Raw genomic sequence first — 10,915 nt, 5'->3', positions numbered from 1 at the left:
CAGAGAAGAAATGTTACCTACGGTTGGGTTACCTCCCAACAAGTGCTCTTTTAGTGTCATTAGCTTGACATGTTGTTCTTCACTTTCTTCCTCTTCTTCCAATTTGTTAAGAGGAATGACCTCAAAGGGGGTAAAGATTCAGCTAGTGTCCCTTGTCTTGGCCTTTCCTCAGCAAGCTTCCTTTTGTAAATAGCTTGATTGAGCTTGCTTGCTGGATTAGGGACAGAATTGGTGCTCTTACTAGTTGCCTTCACTTCTTTGATTTCAAGACATGGTTGCTGTGTGATTATTAGAGTTTTATATTCATCCAGAACCTTTTGAATTGGTGGTTCCCATGAGCTTTTCCTCTATGTACTTCTCTGCTTCACTTGAGTTTGAAATTCTTTGGTTGTCTTCCTCACTTTCTTGCTCTTCCACTTCCTCCCTTGCACTCAACATTTGACTTAATAGCTTTTTCATGGAGGAGGTTTGTTGATTTTCCCAACATTTCTTCATCTCCTCTTCATATCTTTTAATCTCAGATTCAATTGTTGAGACTTTTTGGTCCAGGGGAGTTTGAGGAGGTTGTGAGTGTTCAGGTTCTCTTGTCATCTCAAGTGCAGTTTCAGGTTCCAATACTTTCACCACCTCTTCCTTTTTTGCAATTTCACTTGACACAGGGACCTTGTGTTCTTGTTTTTCCATTTCCTCCTTCCTTGTATTCAACAATTGGCCTAACTGCACTTCCATATTTTTAAGGGAGTTCTCTTGTTCTTTCCAAACTTTTGTTGTTTTCTCTTCATATCTTTTGAGCATGGACTCAAGCTTTGAGAGCCTTGAGTGGTTCATGGAAGTTTGTATGGGTAGTGAGTTTTGAAAGGGGCTTTCTGCTGAAGCATGGTCAAGTGATGATATCTTTGGATGAATATCATATGGAGCATTAGAATTCCCTTCCTAGCCACCACTAGAATCAAGACTTGCATCATTTTATGGTGGAGGAAAATATCCCATATGGTTTTCTTGCTTATCTTGTGTCTCTGAAGCAAATCTCCATGGATTGGAGTGCTTAGAATTTGTATTTTCTTGGTGATATTCCCAGCCACCATTAGAGATTGATGATGGTGGGTAATATCCCATAAAATTTTGTTTGACCATAAGATGAGTTGAACTCCATTTGTATTTTGTAAAATGCAACATCAATGAAAATTAAAATTCATGTCACAGAGAAAGAATTTCTTAGTGAGGCAATAGCTCAAACACCTTGCTAGAAACTTAAAACAAAGAACAAAAACAAAGAAAATGCTTGATCTAGACTTCTCACCCACTTAATCATTGTTGATCTAAATCAATCCCCGGCAACGGCGCCAAAAACTTGATGGGTTTGGAACCGAAATTCCAACACCAAAACTCACCGGCAAATGTACTGGGTCGCATCAAGTAGTAAAACTCACTTAGAGTGAGGTTGATCCCACAGGGATTCAGGGATCAAGCAACTTTAGTGGGTGATTAGTTTAGTCAAGCTAACATTGAAGTGAAATTGGATGAGATGTAGCCAACAGAAAGTAAATAGCGAGGAAAATTAAAGTGCAGAAAGTAAAGTGACTGAAACTTAAAGAACAAGGAATGTAAATTGACAGAATCTTAAATGACAAGAAATATAAATTGCAGTGAATGTAAAGGGGGCTGGGTGCTGGAAATTAAAGGAAGCAATAATTCAAGCAACTGGAAATCTAAATTGCAGGAAGAATAAAAGGATTGTGGGAGCTAGGATTCAAGAAATCAAACAAGGAAGTGTAAATAGCAATCAACAGAGAAGTAAAAGATGCAGCAGATTCAAACAGATTTGGAAAATCACTTGAAAAATCAAAACAGAAAGCAGCTTGGCTCAATTGCAAAATCTAAATGAGAGGTTGAAGATCTCAGGAGCTCAATGAGACTAGAAAACAAGTCTAGATCTCAATCCCTTCCTTGATCCAACAGCAAATAGATTGAAGAAGAAATAGAGATGAAAGCAGTAAAGAGAGCTTTGATTCAAATCATAATTCACTGAAATTATGCAGACAAGCAAACAGAGAGAATTTTCAAGGTGAGATTGAAACATAATTTCTTCAATTCTCAACCCAAGATTCAAAACAAAAATGAAAATTAAGAGAGAGCTCTCTAATCCTAATTCTCCCTAGTGGAGCCAGCCTCCTTAACAGAGATGAAAATGATGCCTTATATAGGCTTTACAAAATGAAAATGAAAATAAAAGTGAAATTAAAGACAAATTACAATTAAATGAAATTCCTATTTTATCTATCTCTTGTGCCTTTGAGTGATGATAATGGGCTTTGCTTGCTTTGGATTTGGGTTGAAGATGGCCCTAATTGATCACTCTTGGTCTTGAGGAGAAATTTGTGTGCAAATTAGATTGTTGGTGCTTCACGTTTGAGTCAACGTTTGGGTCAAACGTTGACTCAAACATCTTTGTATAAGTTATGCAGAACCAGCCAGCTGCTGTCATTGGCGTTTGACCTCACGTTTGAGGTCAAACGTGAGCGCAAACGTTGAAGCTTCTCCAAGGCAATCTTCAGCCAACGTTTGACCTCACGTTTGAGGCAAACGTTGGCACAAACGTGGCTCCTCCTCCAGGGTGTTCTTAAGCCAACGTTTGACCTCACGTTGGAGGCAAACGTTGGTGCAAATGTTGAGCTCCTCCAAGCCTTTTTTCCTTGTCACATTGTAACGCTCGTTTCATGAAACTCTTGCTGCCTTTTCTTTCATTAAAGGCATTACGTTAAAGCATGATGGCTTTAGTGGCATTAATATTGAAATGCATGCTTTAATTAATAATTAAATGCATGGCTTTAGTGGCATTAATAATGAAATGCATGGCTTTAGTTGCATCCATATTAATAATTAAATGCATGCTTTCATTAATGCCTTGTCAAAGGATTGATGTAATATTACTTGCATGCATTCTTCGGCCTTATTAGCCAATTGGTGAACGCTAGTGTTCATTCATGCAACGCCATGCATGCATAAGGCATTAATACATGCCATGGTTTCATGGTCATGGGCCACGCTTTTAAAAGCGTGGCCTAAGGCTCCAAAGCGTGCTCAACTTCAAAGTGTGCCCAAAATTCCTCTTTTCTTCTTTTTAGCTTATTTTGTGCTCTTTTGCTTCTTTTTCTTCTTATTTCCTACAAAATTTATCAAATCAAAAGATCAAGGAAATATACCATTTAAGCACAAAAGAATGCAATATTTAAACACTAATTATCAATTTCTTGTATAAAAAAGCGTAGAAAAATATGACATGGTGACATGTCATCACCTCTCATGCTTCCTCTCCATGGTTACAGAAGAAGATCCTAGAGCCTTAAACACAAGGTAGTCCTCATTCAATTGAAGGACTACCTCTCCTCTGTCTACATCAATCACAGCTCTTGCTGTGGCTAGGAAGGGTCTTCCAAGGATGATGGATTCATCCTCATCCTTCCCAATGTCTAGGATTATAAAATCAGCAGGGATGTAAAAGCCTCCAACCTTCACTAAGATATCCTCTACAAGTCCATAAGCCTGTTTCCTTGAATTGTCTGCCATCTCTAGTGAGATCTTGCAGCTTGTGCCTCAAAGATCCCTAGTTTCTCCATTACAGAGAGTGGCATGAGGTTTATACTTGAACAAAGGTCACACAGAGCCTTCTTAAAGGTCATGGTGCCTATGATGCAAGGTATTAAGAAATTTCCGAGATCCAGTTTCTTCTGAGGTAATTTCTGTTGAACTAAGGTATTCAGTTCATTGATTGCTCCTAGATAACTTGGCATTCAGTTTCATGATTGCTCCTAGATATTGAGCAACTTGCTCTTCAATAATATCTTTATCCTCTTCAGAGGAAGAATACTCATCAGAGCTCATGAATGGCAACAGTAAGTTCAATGGATCTATATGGTCTCTGTATGAACCTCAGATTTCTTTGGTTCCTCAATAAGGAACTCCTTAGTGGCCAGTGGACGTCCATTGAGGTCTTCCTCAGTGGAAATCACTGCCTTTCCCTCCTCTACAGGTTCAGCCATGTTGGACGTGTTAATGGTCTTGCACTCTCTTTTTGGATTCTCTTCTGTATTGGTTAGGAGAGTACTAGGAGGGATTTCAGTAACTCTTTTACTTAGCTGACCCACTTGTGCCTCCAAATTTCTAATGGAGGACCTTGTTTCAGTCATGAAACTGTGAGTGGTCTTACTTAGATCAGAGATTATGGTTGCTAAGTCAGAGAGGCTCTGCTTAGAATTCTCTGTCTGTTGCTCAGAAGATGATGGAAAAGGCTTGCTATTGCCAAACCTATTTCTCCCACCATTATTATTATTGAAGCCTTGATTAGGCTTCTGCTGATCCTTCCATGAGAAATTAGGATGATTCCTCCATGAAGGATTATAGGTGTTTTCAAAGGATTCTCCCATGTAATTCACCTCTTCCATTGCAGGATTTTTAGGGTCATAAGCTTCTTCTTCAGAGGAAGCTTCCTTAGTACTGACGGATGCAGCTTGCGTTCCAGTCAGACTCTGAAAAATCATATTGACTTGCTGAGTCAATATTTTATTTTGAGCCAATATTGCATTCAGAGTATCAATCTCAAGAACTCCTTTCTTCTGAGTCATCCCATTATTCACAGGATTTCTTTCAGAAGTGTACATGAACTTGTTATTTGCAACCATTTCAATGAGTTCCTGGGCTTCTGCAGGCGTCTTCTTTAGATGAAGAGATCCACCAGCAGAGTGATCCAATGACAGCTTGGACAATTCAGACAGACCATCATAGAATATACATAAGATGCTCCATTCTGAAAGCATGTCAGAAGGACACCTTCTGATCAATTGCTTGTATCTTTCCCAAGCTTCATAGAAGGATTCACCTTCCTTCTGTCTGAAGGTCTGGACTTCCACTCTAAGCTTGCTCGACTTTTGAGGTGGAAAGAATTTGGCCAAGAAAGCATTGACTAACTTTTCCCAAGAGTTCAGGCTTTCTTTAGGTTGTGAGTCCAACCATGTCCTAGCTCTGTCTCTTACAGCAAAGGGGAAAAGCATAAGTCTGTAGACCTCAGGATTAACCCCATTGGTCTTAACAGTGTCACTGATTTGCAAGAATTCAGCTAGAAACTGATAAGGATCTTCCAATGGAAGTCCATGAAATTTACAATTCTGCTGCATTAGAGAAACTAATTGAGGCTTAAGCTCAAAGTTGTTTGCTCCAATTTCAGGAATTGAGATGCTTCTTTCATAGAAGTCAGAAGTGGGTGCAGTAAAGTCACCAAGCATCTTCCTTGCATCTCCACCATTGTTGTTATTTTCGGCTGCCATAACTACTTCTTTTTCAAAAATTTTTGTTAGGTCCTCTCCAGAGTGTTGTGTTTTAGCTTCTCTTAGCTTCCTCTTCAGAGTCCTTTCAGGTTCAAGATCAGCTTCAACAAGAATGTTCTTATCCTTGTTCCTGCTCATGAAAAAAAAGAGAATAGAAAAGAATAGAAATCCTCTATGTCACAGTATAGAGATTCCTTTATGTGAGAAGAAGAATAGAAGAAATAGAATGAAGAAGGGGGAAGAAGAATTCGAACACAGAGAGAGGGAAAGGGTTTGAATTATAAGAAGAAGAGAAGTGTTAGTAAATAAATAAATAAATAGAAAGAGATGAGAGAGAGAGTATTCGAAAATTAATTCAAAAGAGAAGAAAAATATTTTTATTTTTATTTTAATTATTGGTTAGAATTCGAATTTAAGAAGGAAAATAAAATAAAATTAGAATTTAAAATAATTAGTTAATTAAAAAGAATTTTGAAAAAGTGGTTAGTGATTTTCGAAAATTAGAGAGACAGAAAAGTAGTTAGGTGGTTTTGAAAAAGATAAGAAATAGTAAAACAAACAAAAGAGTTAAGTGGTTAATTGAAAAAGATTTGAAAATCAATTTTGAAAAGATATGATTGAAAATCATTTTGAATTAATGGAGAGAGAGAAAAACAAACAAATGAAACAAGACATAAGAAATTAAGATCAAAACAAATAATGCATGCAAGAACACTTTGAATGTCAAGATGAACACCAAGAACACTTTGAAGATGATGATGAACATCAAGAACATATTTTTGAAAATTTTTAAGAAAAGAAACACATGCAAGACAATAAACTTAAAAATTTTTAATGTTTAGACACTATGAATTCGAAAATGCACAAGAAAAACAAGAAAAGACACAAAACAAGAAAAATTAAAGATCAAACAAGGAAAATCTTCAAGAACAACTTGAAGATCAAAGAAGAACACAATGCATGAATTTTCAAAAATTTAAGAAAGATTTAAACATGAAATTGACACCAAACTTAAAATTTGACACTAGACTTAAACAAGAAACACAAAATTTTTGGTTTTTATGATTTTCTTAATTTTTTTGTATTTTTCGAAAATTATTTTGGAAAAAGAAAATAAAGAGATACAAAATTTTTAATAGGAATTCTAGGAATCATGCAATGTTAGTCTAAAGCTTCGGTCCAAAAGAATTAGACATGGCCAGATGGCCAGCCAAGCTTTAGCAGGTCATTACATACAACAGCCAAATTGATAGAAATCCAAAGGCTCTTGCAAAGATAAGTAAAAACCTCGGTCCAAAAAATTAGACATGGCTTAACAGCCAGCCAGGCTTCAACATATCTTATGAAACTCTAGAATTCATTCTTAAAAATTCTGAAGAACACATTTTTTTTGAATTTTTTTGAAATTTATCGAAAATTAAATTAAAAGCTTAAACATAAAATAAAATTACCTAATCTAAGCAACAAGATGAACCGTCAGTTGTCCAAACTCGAACAATCCCCGGCAACGGCGCCAAAAACTTGGTGTGGGGAAATCGTGATTCACACTTTTCACATCTCCGCACAACTAACCAGCAAGTGCACTGGGTCGTCCAAGTAATAAACCTTACGTGAGTAAGGGTCGATCCCACGAAGATTGTCGGCTTGAAGCAAGCTATGGTCTTCCTTGTAAATCTCAGTCAGGCGGATTCAAATGGTTATGAATTTTGATAATTAAAAGATAAATAAAACATAAAATAAAATAAAGTTACTTATGTAATTCATTAGTGGGAATTTCAGATAAGCGTCTGGAGATGCTTTGTTGCTTCTGAACCTCTGCTTTCCTACTGCCTTCTTCCAATCATGCGTGCTCCCTTCCATGGCAAGCTGTAAGATCCTCTCAGTGAAAATGGTCCTCTACGGTTTCTGCATGGCTAATCAACTATCGAATTTCTTGTCTCGGATAAAAAATACCAGGTACAGCTACCGCATGGCCATCATCTGTCGGTTTGATGCACACGGAAAACTTGTCTCTAAACAATTTTCCTTCGGCAAGTATACCGAATTGTCGTCAAGTAATAACTCACAAAAGAGTGAGGTCAAATCCCATAGAGATTAATGGATTAAGCAATCAATGGTTAATTGATTATTCTAGTTAGACGAATCATATTGGGGTGATAAGTAACAAGGAAATGTAAATGGCATAAAAGTAAAGAAAGCAATAAAGTGCAGAAAAGTATAATGGCAAGAAGAGTAAATGTAAGAACTAAAAATAAAATGAACATTGGGATCAAGAGATATTGCAATCCTTCGGATCAAGTTCATTCTCATCTCTTCCTCAATCAATGTATTCATTGATCTCCTTGGCAATCTTAAGTGATCAAATTACAATTCCTTGTAATTCAATCTCTCAAATCTTGATCAATAGCCAATTCCTTGGTCAATTGCTCATGAGAAGAGATGAAGTATGGTCACTGATTATACCACATGCATTCCCAAATCAAGTGTTGGTAGAATTATAGTCACCATATCCTTCCAACCCCAATTTGGTCCAACATGAGAAAGTATTTCTAGCATGATCTCTTCATTCCTCTTCCAAGGTTCAGAAGAGATCCAAGTATGAATAGCTTCTTTTCCAAGATAACTATCCAATTGGATGAAGATTGAAAGCTCTCTAGTAAAATCAAGAGAAAAGAAAGAAGAAGAAGAATAAGAACTACAATTGATCCATTGAATCACAATAGAGCTCTCTAACCCAATTAAAAGAGTTAGTTGATCATTGCTCTACAAAAATAGAAAAGAAAGAAAGTGCAAAAAAATAAAGAGGAAGATTAAAATTGGAATTGAAACTTCAAAATTTATAAATGAAAAGTACAAAGAAAACAAAACTACTCCTAAGGAAGAAAAGAAGAGAAAAGGAAGAAGAGTGTGGGAGGGGAGGGGTCCGAAGACCCACTCCCCTTGGAGTGTGCCAATTCACAGAAGTTCGAATTGGTCTTCACTCTCTCCCCGTTCCTTCAATTCTCCGTTTCAATCTCTCCCTTGAATGTAAAAACTAAGGTCTTTATATAGGATCTCCTAAATTACAAAATGAAATTAAAAGCAAATTACAATTAAATGAAAATTCCTATTCTAGATGCTTCTTGTGGCCTTGATTGGTTGACACTTGTGGGCTTGCTTGCTTGAGCTTTGAAGTGGACTTGAAAGAGAAGTGAATCAAATTGAGTTCCAAGATGACTTGGTGTTGTTGCTGCCGTTAGCCATACTAACGCTATAAGTGTGGTGTTAGTGCTAAAGTTAATGTGGCTAACGTCACACTTGCCACCCAGTTGGTGTTTTGGGGCTTAAAAGATACCGCTGGTTTGTGCTACAATTTCATGCCCACTATAAAGTATTATATATCGTTAGAAAGCTCTGAATGTGAGCTTTCTAACGCAACTGAAATCACCTCAATTGGACCTCTGTAACTCAAGTTATGCTCCTTTGAAGGAGACAGGGTTGCTGGCATAGTGGCTGGCGTTATTGGCAAACGTGAATGCCAATAACGTCCGCGATCAGGGGCTGAAAATTGCCAGTTTCTGATGCTCAAGTTAATATCCACCCCATACTATTATATATTGTTGGAAAGCCCTGGATGTCTACTTTCCAACGCATTTGGAAGTGCATCATTTGGAGCTCTACAACTCGAGTTATACTTCTTGGAAGGTGAAGAGGTCAGCTGGCCTTACTACAGGTTGATACCATGTTCATCTTTACACTTTCGGGGCAGGTTTTCTCCCTTAAATTTAGTTTCCACCATGTAGTGCCATATATGCTTGGAAAGCTCTGGAATCCTACTTTCCAATGCCACTGGAATCACCTCATTTGGAGCTTTGTGGCTCAAGTTATTCTTGTTTGAAGAAGGCATGGTCAGGCTGCCAGGTGAGACTTTTGCCCACGTTAACTACCACATTAATGTAGTTAACGTGGAAGCTAACGTGGGTCTTTCTTTGCTTCACCAACGTTAGTGGAGATCACCTTTTCCACTAACTTTGGCCTCTCCCTTTCCTTCCACGTTAGTTCCCACGTTAATGTAACTAACGTAGAAGCTAACGTGGGTCTTCTAGCCTTCGCAAACGTTAGTGGCACTCACCTTTTCCACTAACGTTGGCGTTTCCCTTTCCTTCTTTAAAGTTAATTCCATTAACTTTCTCACTAACGTTGGGGCTTCTCTTTTCTTCCACGTTAGTGCCCACGTTAGTGAAGCTAATGGGGTCGCTAACGTGGGTCTTCTTGCCTTTTGCTAACGTTAGTGGCGTTAACGTTCTCACTAGCTTTCCAAGCTTTCCTTCCTTCCACTTTAATGGCCACGTTAGTGGCGCTAACGTAGCTACTAACGTGGATCTTCTCTGCTTCTTTTGGTCTGAAATCAAGCAAACAAAGTGTATCAAAGTAACATACAAGATAAACTTTACTATACTAAGTATGCTAATAATGCTCAAAATCATACTTTCACTTAGTGTGATCTATTTCATCATATTTACCATGTATATTAACTAAAATTTACCTATGCTTGAGATTTTGTTTCATGCAGAGATTTTTCATGCTTTTGCTCCTTTATTAGCAGAAATTGTATGAAAACTGAATTAAAATCTACTGAAAAAGCATAGAAAAACAAGCCATGATGCCCTAGCATCACAACACCAAACTTAAATCTTGCTTGTCCCCAAGCAAGAAGAGAATCATGCAATAAGGTTTGACATCCAAGGTAAGAAGAGTAGCAGTGTAATGTTCATGGTTAGCTAGCTTTCTATGCATGCAACAATCACAAAAGAAATTCAGATGATTGATGCCTCTATCTAGCTCATTTTATGAAATCTTTTCTGTATGTTTCTTCCTTGAACAAGCTTGTCATTCTCTTTTTATCTTATCTTCTTAGGTGCTTTGCACCATGATTTAAAAGCTACGACTCTAAATGCTTTATTTTCAAGTATTACCACTTAATACATAAGCACCACAAGCATTTAATCAGAGGACTGTTTTAGCTCATTTTGTTTTCTTGTCTTCTTGACTCTCAAATCGTTGATGCTCAGAGCCTTGAGCTTTGAGGGAGTGCTTTTGCACTTGAGCCTAGCCTTGACTCTAAATGTTTTGTTTTCAAGCTTTTTGCTTGATACATAAACACCACAAGCACTTAACAATTAAATTGTCATTGGTACTCAGAGCCTTCAGCTTTCTCATTCTCTCCCTTTTCTTTTCTTGCCTTATTTGTAATTGCTTTTTCAAGGTTTTCATGATTTCAAAGATTTCATAAAATGTCCTAGATGAAAACTTCAATTAAATAAATTCAAATGCAATTGAGCAACAATAGTCATGCTAGCTTCCCAATACTTATATGCTTATGCTAACTTCTTCTTAAATGACCTTGTTTGTTTATGATCATGAGACTACATTGCTTTGGACTCACAAAAATTCAAGATGGCAATCATAATGTCACAGCAACATATTGTAATTCAAAAATCAAACTATGCTTATTCATGAGGAGCAAGCACACATACATACAAAGAAATTAGAAGACAATCATGCAATTGAATGTACTGGAAATAAGTAAGAGGAAAAAGGAACTTTACCACCTT

General features: G+C 37.1%; 1 non-coding gene across 1 annotated transcript; it reads left to right on the top strand.

Annotated features, from left to right (window-relative positions):
• Window positions 1-4,808: 4,808 nt before the first annotated feature.
• On the top strand, window positions 4,809-4,916 carry LOC148565442 (small nucleolar RNA R71). The gene has a single exon (XR_015884368.1). It is a non-coding gene; the product is annotated as a small nucleolar RNA R71 (small nucleolar RNA).
• The last annotated feature ends 5,999 nt before the right edge of the window (window positions 4,917-10,915 follow it).

The sequence above is a fragment of the Arachis ipaensis genome, chromosome B5, assembly GCF_059453495.1.
Source record: "Arachis ipaensis isolate K30076 ecotype BB chromosome B5, ASM5945349v1, whole genome shotgun sequence".
NCBI classification, from domain to species: Eukaryota; Viridiplantae; Streptophyta; class Magnoliopsida; order Fabales; family Fabaceae; genus Arachis; species Arachis ipaensis.
Note: the sequence above shows the minus strand (reverse complement) of the source record. Positions and strands in the feature narration are given on the sequence as shown.